We start from the raw sequence: 14278 nt of genomic DNA on the forward strand, positions 1-14278 counted from the left end.
TGGATGTTAAGGGTGATTAGCTTATGGTCAGACCTGACTAACGAGGGGGTGACCATAGGTATGGAGCATTGATTTCCCATGTTGGTAATGACCAGGTCTAGGATATTGGAGCCCCTGGTGGGACTATGGATTAGTTGATCCAGGGCGTTGGAATTTATGAATTCCAAGAACCGTTGTGCAAAGGTGTTGGGACATGAGTAGTTTTCCCAGTTAATGTCAGGGTAGTTAAAATCACCCAGTATTAGGGTGTTTGGTTCTATCTTAATATTTTCCAGTATGTTTAGAAAGGTGTAGTGAGAATCTTGGGATATGGTGGGGATCTGTAGCAAGCTACAATTTGGATTGCAGTCTTACCTAGTGTTAGTTGCACTTGGAGAATTTCAGACACATTGTGTTGGCCAACTAGCCTGGTGGTGTGAATATCCTTGGTGAATATTGACACTACTCCACCTTTAGTGTTTCGGTCCTGGTTTGGTGGCCGAAAAGTGTGGTAAGAGTTGTAGCCTGGTATTGCAGGGGTGCTCTCTGGAGCCTTGAACCAGGTCTCAGTTATTGCACAGATATCGATGTTCTCCATTTTTAGGAGTGCCTCGAGAGAGTGCATTTTGAGGTTTAGACTTCTAGCATTGAGTAGCATTACCTTCAGATTTTGCATGCTTGTACCTGTTATGGTGGTGGTTTTGTCCTTTGAAGTTTGCCTAAAAAAGGCACTATAGGGGTGGCAAGAGCCTTAGCCAGTAACCTGCATCCCAGGGGCGACAGTTCAATTAAATAGCCCCCTTACCCCTATTATTCAAGGGATTCCTAAAATACACAAGGATCCAGAGAACACCCCCTAAGACCTATAGTCTCAGGTAAAAATTGAGCAACAGAACCGATATCCATATACTTGGAGAAAACACTAAGACCATTAGTAGACCAGAATGCAACTATTCTAAGGGATACCAAACAGTTCTTAAACCAATTATATGATTTTTTGAAAAGCATTAATTTAAATCTGGATAATGTGAAGTTAGTTACACTGGATGCCAGTTCCCTTTTTACATCAATTCCCAATGATTTGGGAGTTGACATGCTAAGGGAATATTTAACTAAGGATGGCACTTTGTTTGTGTCTTTTGGCTTTTCCCGGTTAGTCGTCACCACAGCGGAACTCCGGTCCACTAATTATTGGTAGTGGATTTTTACGTATTGGGTTACCAGCCCTGACGCACAACCTTCAACGAAGGCATGCCCCATTCACGTATGCCTCCACACAGAAGACGCTCTAGCTGAGAATCAAACGGGACAACGTCTTGCTATGAGGCAACAACGCTACCGCAGCACCACCACCGCAGTGTACCAATGGCACTTATACACAGACAAAAATAGAATTAATCTGTCTATTGATGGAGCAGGTGCTCACGAACAATGTTATGTTATTTGACCATACATTGTATTTACAAAAAGAAGGGGTGGCCATGGCCACTTCTAGTGCCAACAGCTACGCAAACTTAGTCATGGCCTTATGGGAGAATAACAGTATAAGCAATGGCACTTGGAAACAGATAATATTCTATAAGCATTTTGTAGATGACCTCTTTTTGTTATAGGATGGTAGCCAGCAAGAACGTGATAGGTTTTACCATGATGTCAACACCAATACATCCTTTCTAACCTTTGAAATGAAGGTTTCAGATAAGGAAGTGGAATGTTTAGATGTAAAGGTGTTCAAGACAAGAGAGGGTCAAATAACTACCAAATTATATTGAAAGGAGTGTCATAGAAATACCATTCTGCATTGAGAGAGCATGCACTCCAGACACATTTTTAAAAATGTTGTAAAACGGCAAACATTGAGAGCATCTAGGTTAACAGCAAAAGATGAGGAATTTGATCAAGAGATTACTGACCTGAGACAGAGATTTAGAGAGAGAGGGGTTATACTGACCACATTACAACTGATATAATAGATTTGAGTGCCAAGTTAAGAGATACAACTGGGAAGCCCAATTTCTCTGATAATAGGAATAAAACCACTATGAATCCAATAGTAAAAAAGAAAGTTCTGAGAGTACCTACCCAATATTCAAGTAATATGTCCCTTATAACAGGTGTCATTAGGAAGCACTGGCCAATTTTGACACATGATCAAGATATAAGGGAGACAGCTGGAGAAAAAACAAGTTTCTCCTTTAAAAATAAAAAGTCTCTGAAGAGCCATTTATGTTATCCCACAGAAGCCAAAGAAACACTAAGCAGAAACACCACGAATAAGGGCACATTACCATGCACTAGATGTAATCAGTGCAGATATATAGATGCTAGTAATAATTTCTTGCACTCTGATACAGGTAGAGAATATGTGTTTAATGTTCAAGCCACCTGCAATAGCAAGAACTTAGTATATATACCGACTCAGTAGTGCCTTGCCTTGCATAGGAAATGGTTGTAGGACCTGGTACATTCGGCTGTTGAGTATTCAGTCTTTTAGTTAAATCATCCACTTGTTTAGCCAAACATTGAATAATAGATGTCAAATTCAGAACAGCATTTGCTTTAGTCGTGGAGTTTGAATTCATAACAGTATTCGCTTTAGTAATATTCTCCAATGAGAAAGACAACTGAGGAGTAGGAGGTGAACCACTTGCCATATTACTAACTCAAAAAACAAACAAATACTATAACTAATCAAAAAAGACTCAAGGCAAGTTTCAACAAAGTTACATCCACAGTTTATCCACAAAGAATCAATGAAGACAGGTTAATACAATCAAAGTAAGCGCTTTCGTCCAAACCAAATACAAGAACTTCATCAGACAATTACAAACCATGAAAAGCCAGTATAAATAATTCAAATAAAATGACATCACTTCCCTTAATAACCATTTAAAGACATATTCTCCCCATTAACACTACATATACATTGCTATTAAATAAATAAGTAAATTTTCACTATCTTTCATACATATTTTACTTAATAGCAATACCTTGAGTCTTTTTTGATTAGTTATAGTATTTGTTTAGGTTTTTGAGTTATTGATTAATTTACTGATCCTCTGTTAAGCAGAGCCAATGAAGTGATCCCAGGGTGTATTTTCTGTTACCCATCCACTCGTCAAGGTTTCTCTTGAAGAGTGTTAGTTAGGGGCTCTGCCTAATGTAGTTTGGAATTTTGTTCCAAAGCATGGAAAGTCTCTGTGACAGGAATCTATCCCTCCAGCATGTTCTATTTATTGTTATGGCGAGGTTTAGCTCACTAGAGCGCGTGGCTCAAAGTGACTTGGATTTGTTTAAGTGGAGCATGTCCATCAATTCTGAGTTGGACATGGCTTTGTAAGTCAGGCAGAGGTCACCTCTGAGCAAGCAATATGCCACTGAGTACAGCAACGGAGTTTTTTCAGTCGGGCTGCATAGGACATATGTTTGAGGGCAGTAATCCTCTTGGTGAGGTACTTTTGTGGTCTTTCCAGGTGTTGGAAGTGTCTTGTGAGGTACATCTCAAATGGGGCTTTGTACTTTATGATGGGTCTGATGAGTGATGAGTAGAGGGGCACTATAACCTCTTTATTTTTAGATGCGAACCCTTTAGTAATTATAAGGGCCACATAGAAGGATTTCCTAACTACTTTGGCAATATGATTGTCAAAGGAGAGATTACTATCTACCTGGGTCCCCAGATCTCTTATTACCTCTTCTGTATTAAGGGGGCTGCTACTTATGTGGTAATTTGTGGGTGTTTTGTTTTTCCCAAACTGGATGACTATGCATTTTTTGGCATTTAGCTTGAGGTCATGACTTTGACACCAGGTGTCCACCTCAGTAAGGCCCTTTTGAAGGATGTCTGTGTCAGCCGGAGAGTCAATTATGGCTCCCAGTTTGCAGTCATAGGCAAATTTGGTTAGCCATAGTCCTCCTGTGTTTGCCTGTACTTCTGAGAAGTATATGCCGAACAGTAGGGGTCCCAGGACTGAGCCTTCCATGATGATGCACTCCATAAACTTGCAGACCAGGCTAGTTAGGCTTATGGGGCGATAGTTACCAGGGTCAGTTGTGGCCCCTCCTTTGTGGAGAGGAATAACCATTGCTGTGTGCCATTCTATGGGCACATAGCCGGTGGAGAGGCTGAGGTTGAACAGCATGTTTAGATGGGAGGTTAGTTCGTTCTGTACTTCATGCAAGACGCAGCCTGGGACACCATCTGACCCCATTGACACTGTGTTTTTGGCTTTTGAAAGGGCTGTTTTCACCTGTGCGTCTGTGATTTCTGGGACACTACACTTTTCCGGTATTGTTGTGGGCCCTTTTGGGGGTGAGAGGGAGGTGAAGTTTACACTGAATCTATCTGCCAGGATGTTGGCAATATCAGTAGGTTCAGTATATTTTGTGCTATTTTGCACTAGTTCAGTGCATATCTGTGAGTTGCCACTTAGATTCTTAACATAGCTAAAGAAGGCTTTGTGGTTAGCTTTTGAATACTTGGCTATTTTTCTTTCGAAGTTAGCCTTGGATGATTTTATGAGGGACCTTAGTTTCTTACTGATACTGATTAGGGATGTCTTTCCTTCTTGGGATTTGCTTTTTATCTGAACTAGTTTCCTCCTTCTATTGTATAGCCTGTTTATGGCAGGGGTCCACCAAACTTGTTTCCTTTTCTTAGATGAGTGAATCTTGGTTTTGCTAGGGATGGCATGATCCATGCATTATTGTAGGTGCTCATAGAGTGCATTTATAAAGGTCTCTGCATCTTGGGCAGCGTTATCCTTTAGCATGGGGGCTGTGAAACCTACCACCTCTGTCTTAAGTAAGGCAAAGTTTGATTTAGAAAAGTTTTTTACTGTGGTTTCCTTAGTTGGGGGTGGGGATGGGGTTTGGACATCCAGAGTGATTAGTTTATGGTCTGATCTAACCAGTGATGGGTTGACCTCCGGTGTGGAACACCTATCGCCCATGTTTGTGATGACCAGGTCCAATATGTTTTCACCTCTGGTAGGGGAGTTTACCAGCTGATCCAGTGTGTTTGAGTTGATGAATTCCAGGAAGTGCTGGGTCTGGGAGTTTGTACTTGAGTAGTTTTCCCAGTTAATGGTAGGGTAATTGAAATCGCCCAATATCAGGGTGTTTGGTAGGAATTCATGTTCTCCAGTGACTCCAGAAAGGTGGAGTGGTTGTCCTGGGTCATGGAGGGTGATCTGTAGCAGGCCACAATTTGCATTGCAGATTTGCCCGATGTTAGTTGCACATGGACGATCTCAGAGGTATCATGCTGTGCCGCTAACCTGGAGGTGTAGGTATCCTTGATGAATATGGATACACCCCCTCCTTTTGTGTTTCAGTCCGTGTTCTGTGGCCGAAACGTGTGGTATGAATTGTAGTGCAGTAGTGCTGGGGTGCTCTCTGGAGCCTTGAACCAGGTTTTAGTTACTGCACAGATGTCAACATTCTCCATATTGAGTAGTGTTTCGAGCGTGTGCATTTTGAGATTTAAACTCCTGGCATTGAGTAGCATAACCCTCAGTTTTTTGTTAATTGTGCTGTTTATGGAGGTGGGTTTGACTTTTGAGCCTTGCCTAAAAAAGGCACTATGGGGGCAGCAAGAGCCTTGGTCAGTATTTGAAAGCCTAGCGGAGACAGGTGCAAGCCATCTCTTGCGAAGCAATGCGGCTTGTCGAGCATGTTGTCCCAGGCTGACAGACACTGGATCCCCTTTGAATGACACCAGAAGCTTAGCCAGTTGTTGAAATTGATCATTTTTTTCTTTATACTGAGGTATCATTCTTGGTGAATGCAGGATGCTACTCAGGGTCAGGGTCATACCAGCCTGGACTACATGATCAGAGAGCTCTTCCATGTCTCTTTTCATGTAGTCCAGGGAGGTACGTCTCAGGTCATTCACACCAACATGAATGGCATGAATGAACAGGCATGTATGTTGCCTTATGTAAATGCTGCCCAGGGTTCTATATTGGGAAAACAGAGAGATTCTTTAAGCAGAGGTTTACAAACACCAATATAATATTGGGAAACCTAACATCACAAAAGTTTTGGCTAAGTATGTCTCTGAGAACCCTGGACACTTTTTCAACTATTTAATAATAGATAATGTTAGCAACAACATCAGAGATGGCCCTTGGCCCCTCCATTTAGAGGAGAGGGAGCTTTACTGGCAGCTCAAAGTTAATGCCTTTGCCAGTCCTGGCCTCAATGACCAGTGTTCTCTGAAATGTATTTTATGTTTAAAAGCTTTAGAAAGATAACTTTTATGTTTAAAAAACTTTTTAAAGTACAGTATTTGTGTTATTATGTGGTACTTGTTTTAAAATATGTATGAACGGTAGTGAAAATGTGCTTATTTACTTAATAGTAATATATATTGTTGTCTTTCGGCTTTTCCCAGTTAGGGGTCACCACAGCGGAACTCTGATCTGCTAATGATTGGCAGTAGATTTTCACGAACGCCGAGGTGCCAGCTCGACGTTCAACCTTCAACGAAGGCACGCCCATTTACGCATGTCTTTCGAACGCACAACCAACTGTGGGGAGGACATGCAGACTCCACACAGAAGCCACTCCCCACACTCCAGCTGAGAATAGAACAGGAGAACCTCTTGCTGTGAGGCAACACCGCTACCGCTGCACCAACGCGGATTACTTAATAGCAATGTATATATAGTGTTAATGGGGAGAATATGTCTTTAAATGGTTATTAGGGGAAGGGATGTCATTTTATTTGAATTATTTATACTGGCTTTTCATGGTTTGTAATTTTCTGATGAAGTTCTTTCATTTGGTTTGGATGAAAGCACTTACTTTGATTGTATTAACCTGTCTTTGTTGATTCTTTGTGGATAAACTGTGAATAAATTGTGGATGTACCTTTGTTGAACCTTGCTTTGAGTCTTTTTTCACTAAATATTTGTTTTTATTATTTCAAATAAGATGTCTTAAACATTACATGAAATAAAGATAAATAACATATTTACAATTCTAAAACATTACTAACTTCAAACCATTATATAACTATTTACATTGGTGTCTATGCAAATAACATTGAAATTCTATATTATATAAAGTTAGAAACATAAGATCATATATCTTCTTCGATATTTTCAAGTATTTCCAGTACTTTCATCCAAGAGTAATGGTAAGAAGTAGATCTTTTAGTTCTGTTCTTCACTGTTAATATTTCCATGTGAGCAACTGTTGTTGTTAAAGTCTCAAATTCCTTGAACTTAAGCCTCATTTTTCCAGTGTATAGTTATGATTTGAAATAGCCAATAGTGACCATAGAATTTTAGTGTCTTTTTGGTACACAGTTTGGAATAGGAGAGTTGAATAAAATTAAAGACTTTGTTAATTGAAAATTATCATTATAAACAGTCTGAAAAAATAATTAATGGATTTCCAGTACATATTGAGACATATACATTCATAAAAAACATGCTGCCAATCTGCGTTTATCTTGGTATGGCATCTCCAACATTGATCTTCAATAGAATACATTTTGGCTAACCTATGTGGTGTATAGAAACTTCTATGTAGATATCTCCAAGTGAATAATTGCCAGTATTTTGATAATGTAGAAAATTTGGAAGATTTTAGAATATTACTTTTTCTTCTTCAACTGGAGGATGGTTGTTTATTAAAGTATAATAATCCCAGTATGATTTTTCATGATAGTTTTTGTTTTTAACAATTTTATAGATATTAGACAAATAACCTGTACCCTGATAAGGCTGTTTTGTGATAAGAATAAGGTATTCAATGAGTTTTGGAGCTTCATGTCTAACTGAAGGTTGCATTTGTTCTATTTTATTTATAAGAAAATGCCTTAGATTTTGTAAAAACAGCCAATTGTCTTTATTTATATTATAATTATAAATTATCTGTTCCTTTGTTAGAATTTTACCTTTCTCTATAAGTTGGTGCCAAAAGAGTAATGTTTCTTCTTTAAGTATATTTATTTTAGATATTTGGAATGTATCTAGAATATTTGGTGTAAAAGCTATAGGGAAAATAAGAAAAATCCAAGAATTAATATTTGGTATTTTGTTTATATATGTTCTGAACACTGAAAGTGTAGAGCTTACATAGTTTGATGGCAATTTATTAATATTATTTCTTTTCCCTAAAAAATAATATTTTAACATCCATATAAGGGGTGATGGTATTACTGTTAAGTTGTCTTGTATGTGATTATAATTGATTTCTATGTAAATCTGCTCATGGGCTTGTTTCCATATAGGTGTGTATGAATTATTTAACCATAGTGTTATGTTTTTAATAACAGATGAGGTAATATATAAATCAATATCCAGTAAATTAATTCCACCATCTTCCCAATCTGGCAAATATTTATTTAAGGCTATACGGGGTTTATTTGGAAACCATAGAAAATTTAAAATTAGTTTATTGTATCTTTGAATAATATATTTGGGAGGTGGCAATGAAAAATTTTGTATTAAGTATAATATTTTGGGAAATATGTTTATTTTAATAAGATATAATCTGTCTGCTGTTGAAAAGATATATTTATTCCAGTAACCAATTGTTTGTTCTATTTTGTCTAGTATTTTATTATAGTTAAATATTAGAGAATCTGTTAATTCATTGAGTAGATTTATTCCCAGATATAATAATTTACTTTCTGTTACTATATATTTGGAAAATCTTTTGTTTATATTATTTTTTTTACAATTACAGGGCATAATTTTAGTTTTGTTTTCATTAAATTTTAAGCCTGAAATATTTTGAAATTTATTCATGGAGTTAAATAGAGCATTCAAAGACTCATTTGCATCTGAGAGAGTTAATAGTATGTCATCAGCAAAGAGTTGGATTTTAAGGTTTAACATTTTATTAATACAAATGCCCTTTATGCTATTGTTTGATCTGATTTGATTTGCAAAGGGTTCTATGAGTAATGCAAATAACAATGGTGATAAAGGGCAACCTTGTTTAGTTCCCTTTTTTATTGTTATAGGGCCTGATCTATATGATCCCAGTTTAACATATGCAGTAGATTTTTCATATAGTATTTGAATAAGATTATTAAAATTAGAAGGAAAGTTATATTCTTTTAAAACTAGTGAAAGAAAGTTCCAGTTAACCGAATCAAAAGCTTTATTAATATCTAATGAGATTACATTTAAATTTAAGACTTTATGGTTGCTATAATCTATTAATGTTAGTATTCTTTTAATATTATCTGAAGTATTTCTTCCTTTAATAAAACCTGTTTGATCTTTGTGAATTAAGAAAGGAAGAAAGTGTTTGATCCTATCTATATAGCCATAAACATCTTGTAGTCTATATTGAGTAATGATATTGGCCTATATGAGGAACACTGTTTTTCATCTTTATCTGGTTTGATAATTGGGGATATCAATGAATATTTCCAAGAGGGTGGTATATTCAAATCTTTATTGGCTATATCATATACTTTTAATAATAAAGATATGGCTTGATTGGGTATTAATTTATACATTTCTGGTAGCATATTGTCTGGGCCAGGTGCTTTATTTGTCTTGAGCTTTTTAATTTGTGATTTTAATTCTGTCATATTGATTGGTTTGTTTATAATGTCTATTTGTTCTTGTGTTAATTTAATATGAATATTGTTTTCTAAGTATTTTTATATCCTTAGTAGGTGTATCTTGAGTATTTATGGAATTATCAATGTTAAATTGGAGTCTGAATGCTTCTAAAATATTTAGTTCCGTAACTCTTTTGTTAGTATTGGGAATAAATATTTCTTTTATTTGCTTAGATTTAATTATTTTTTTGTTCTATTAGTTAAGTATCTCAGGTGTGCTGAATTAGTAGAGTATGAGTTTATTTTTATCTTTTCTAAGTTAATCATAATCTTATGGTGTAGCAATTCTGTATACTTCTTATTGATTTGTGTAAGTTCTTGAACTTGAGTAGCATTACCCTTTTGTATTTCCAGTTTCAATTTATCTGCTTTGTTTTGTAAGTCTAGCATATCTTTATTCCATAACTTCCTTTTATTTATGTACCAGGATAATATCTTCCCATATGTAACTGCTTTTAATGAATCCCAGACATATATTTCTGAAATATCTTCTGTGTAATTTATTTCTAGAAAGTTTTGATTGTTTCTTCATAAAATTCTTTGAAATCTCTCAATTTTGTGATATAGGAAGGTATCCTAGTAATGGGATTTGAATAAAATGGTGTAAGCTCTATCTCAAAGACTATGGCATTATGATCAGATAAAGGACAATTTATGATTTTGACTTTGTCAATTTTGTTATTAGGTCATTGGCAACATATATTCTATCAATTCTAGAGTTAGTTTTATATCTATGAGAATAAAATGTGAAGATTAGTGAGTCTGGTTCTGCAAATTCATTTATATCTTTTAAATACAATGTATCTATAAATTTTGATAGTGCTTTAGAGATGGGTTGTTTTCTTCTTTTGGATTTAGAATCTGTATCTTTTTCATTCATTATACAGTTGAAGTCTCCTGCCAATATCAGGCTACCCTTAGTTAAATGAATTATCTCTTCAAAATGCTGTTTAACTGTTTTTAATCCTAGTCCTGGGATCCAATATAGATTTACTAACGTATAGATTCTCTTATTTAACTCTATTGAAACTAGACAAAACATACCTGATGTATCTTGATGAGTAGTAATTATTTTAGGTGTTATAGTTGAGTTGCAGTAGTATAGCTACTCCTCTTTTTTTGTTTTGTATTGAGAGTTTATTAGTACTGTGTAATTATTAATATTTAAGTTGTTTATATCTCTATCTAATAAGTGTGTCTCTTGTAAAAGACTATTTGTGGTTTATGTAAGTTTATGTACTTGAATAGGCTTCTCCTTTTATTACTATTATTTAGACCATTAACATTTATGGATAAACATTTCATTTCCTAGTTTTGAGTTTGTTTTATGTGTGAGTTTATGTAAATATTGTTTATTCTTAGTTCCATCTTGGATACAGTATTCAAAAGTTTTTCTTGTATGATTTTTGCATGTTTCTGAGTGCCACCAAAGTGATAGAATAAAAAAACAAAGAACTTCCAAACTTGTAATTCTTAACCTTAAAACCATTCCCTATTGCTATGAGGTAATATACCTCTTCGTTTGGTTAGTGAATCTAACCAAACAAACTTTCTACCCTCACAAATAATATTTGTATCAGTTTCTCTTATCCTCTTAGTTTTAAATAAAGATAATTGAATAATATATTAAGATAATCTAATCAGCTAAAATATATACATATATTATTTACTCATCTTATTGTAATTCAATAATACTTACTTCTAAGCAGGTTTCAGAAAGGTACAAATATTTAGATTAAGGTAGTATCATTTCAAAATAATTTAGGGTATTAATAAACATCATGTTAAAATCTATAACTGTATATTTCATACATCTGTTGAAAACTATTTACTGACATTACTGTATAATACAGTACCATTGTTGTGCAATTGTTTTAGACTACTCAAGTCCGAAACCAGTGTTTAAATTAATATTTGCAAAGTCATATTGGAATAAAAACATGAATAGTTCTGAAACCACATCATATTTCATGTTTAACATAAACTGAAATGCGATACAATGTATAAGTATATTAATATTTCTTTAGTAGACATTAAATATGTTCCTCTGATTGCATTTTTCAGCTTTTCAATGACAATTCCCATGGCTGGAGACAACAAGATCACAATTTAGACAGCTCCCTTATCCAAGAGACCACTCATAATGTTGTTACCTGATTGAGTGTCTTGTTGCCAACACTTCCATCAACCCTCAGAGGGACCCTGCACAATGAAAACTGACACAGTACAGAGGTAAAACTGCAGCGCACTTGACCACACCTTCAAAGCAAACATCTATGTATATCACACATCAACTCCCACAGCTTAGACTGACACCCAACCAGTGCATCTATCTGCTGACAACAAGTGCTGGAGATACAATCCTGACCTACTCAACACCAGTAATTCAATCCTATGACTGAACAAAAGTATACTGGAGAACACATCAAAACAATGGAAGCTGCCAAGATTCAAACCACCATGTACGAAAATATGACAGGCCAAAATTCCCAACCCATTTTGCAGCAAAGAGACAAAACGTATTCAAACCATGGGGTAACACCTTTACCACGTCAAAAGGTGTCCAAGAAGCTTGTTTTTCCTCCAACATCGGAGGACAGCCACGATGATCCATGCACTGCAAGAGTACCATTTTATCCTGGCAATTGCTTCACGACTGTATATAGAAACATTTAATCCAAATCATTAACTGGCACCACAACAATATTTCTCAGAAAAGTTGTTTTACAGCCAATGACCAGACAGAACGCATCATTGAGAGGATACATTTATCAAATGTCAAGTGCCCCAGCCATAATACAAGTGTCTCCTCAAATCAATCCCCAACGAATCTACTGCCCACCAAACTTGCAGACCAATACTGGCATCCTTTCATGCAGTCACATTGAAACACAAAAATACAGGTCCGCTGATCAGGAACAACCAGGCTCTCAACTGCCAGACAACACACCCGTCTGCAGAAAGGTCCAAGAATCATAGTTGCATTGTCAAGCATCCTTGTCCACACTAACAGTAACATGATATACCCGCATACACTAGTATTGTGTCATTCTTGATAATGTAAAAAGCCAGGCAATATTATAAGAAGGGTGAAGCCACAGCCAGGCAACATAACAAGAAGAGCACAGCCACAGTCACCATTCAGATGAGCAAACGGGAACAGCATGAGCCATCTAAGGATGGATAGCCCGTTGAGTACCTGCCACAATGCATGCCCATAATGCATGGCAACCCAGTAACAAATTAGGGTGTGGGCTAAGCCTCTCCCCCTTCCACTCAAATCAGATCCAACACAATATGTGTAGAACACAGATGCTTCGACAAAGCCCAAAGCCACATGGGATATAAACATTGTATAACTGACACACCGGGTCAAATCCACTGTTGTTATGTTACTCATTATAGTTGCCTATACAATCATTGCTTCCACTTTCTCCATCTAGTATACCATACCGCCATCTAAATGTTTGATTTGCCAAATGCACATCCAACCTTCTTGTTGCATCCCACCTGCCCACCCGAGGGCATACCTTGGCAGCAGGACATCAGTAGTACTCTGCAGGAGCACCAGCATGGGAAATGGCAACCCTCCCCAAAACAAACCTGTCAGTTGCTTGACATTTACTAGTTTCTTTAGAGAATTTGTAAAACAGCAGTGATTTTATTTGCTGATGATTAATTTCTGCTTTTAAACTCTGCTGTATAAAACATAGTAAGGGATAGCTAAAATGTCTGGAAATCTAAACTGATAGAAAGACAAGCAGATATATGTCCTTATCTATCAAGGTGCTAGAAGACATCAGTAGCCATAAACTGAAAGTGCTTCAAAAATAAATATCTGTGTATATTTATATGAACCTTTATATTATTTATGTTTCCTTAGAAGGAATTTAGGTTTCTGTATCTTTAAATGTGAACCTAGCTTATTTTCTGACTAGACGTCAATTAGAAAGAGTCAGGGGATGACAAGTAAATCGACAAGCAATAAGTAACTCAAGTTTCTAGTGATGTTTGTGGCTGTTAAATTGTCTCGAGAACCAAGCAGGAAAAGGTATGTGTTTTTCTTTTTCTTCTTTTCCCTCCTCTTATTTGGTGACAAACTCATGTAGTGGCGCAAGCACTCTAGTTTACGGAGTAGTGTTCACAACTGTCAAACTTTGCATTTTAAACATGGTATGCCTTATTTCTCTACAAAAGAAAAGACAACAGGATATCTAAGCTAGTCACAAGCATCTTTCAACTCTGGATGTCTGGAGCCACAACACACATGACTTATAGCCTCAAAATATCACTTAAAACATATTTTTTCACTGGACTATATCAGTATGTGCATATGGGTCAAAGGCAGAACATCTTTTAAGCTTATTTAAAGTAGTCATATGATACATCCTAACTGAAATACTTCATTTCAAAAGCAACACATTTCTGCCCAGCATTAGCGTTTATCCAAACAGGGACACTTTTAACTTATAAAAGTAATACTATCAGGGATGTAACTAATAATAAGTTATATAGCAGCCATTACTATACCTATTAAGCAATATAACCATATACTGATTAAAGTATTATAAGTTAATGAAGATTTAATAAAAAGAAGAGAAAAATAAAAACAACAAAACACAAAGAGAGAAAATAAATAAATAAACTATTTGGGAACATTATTATGCATTGATTACTCTGATTAAGAATATGAAAATAATAGAT

General features: G+C 36.0%; 1 long non-coding RNA gene across 1 annotated transcript; it reads left to right on the forward strand.

The window, feature by feature from the left end:
* The first annotated feature begins 626 nt into the window (after positions 1–626).
* Positions 627–13931, forward strand: LOC122817365. Its single transcript, XR_006367223.1, has 3 exons — positions 627–761; positions 3070–3072; positions 13919–13931. It is a non-coding gene; the product is annotated as an uncharacterized LOC122817365 (long non-coding RNA).
* The last annotated feature ends 347 nt before the right edge of the window (positions 13932–14278 follow it).

The sequence above is a fragment of the Protopterus annectens genome, chromosome 12.part0 (genome assembly GCF_019279795.1).
Source record: "Protopterus annectens isolate FY-2018-M chromosome 12.part0, PAN1.0, whole genome shotgun sequence".
Lineage (NCBI taxonomy): Eukaryota > Metazoa > Chordata > Ceratodontiformes > Protopteridae > Protopterus > Protopterus annectens.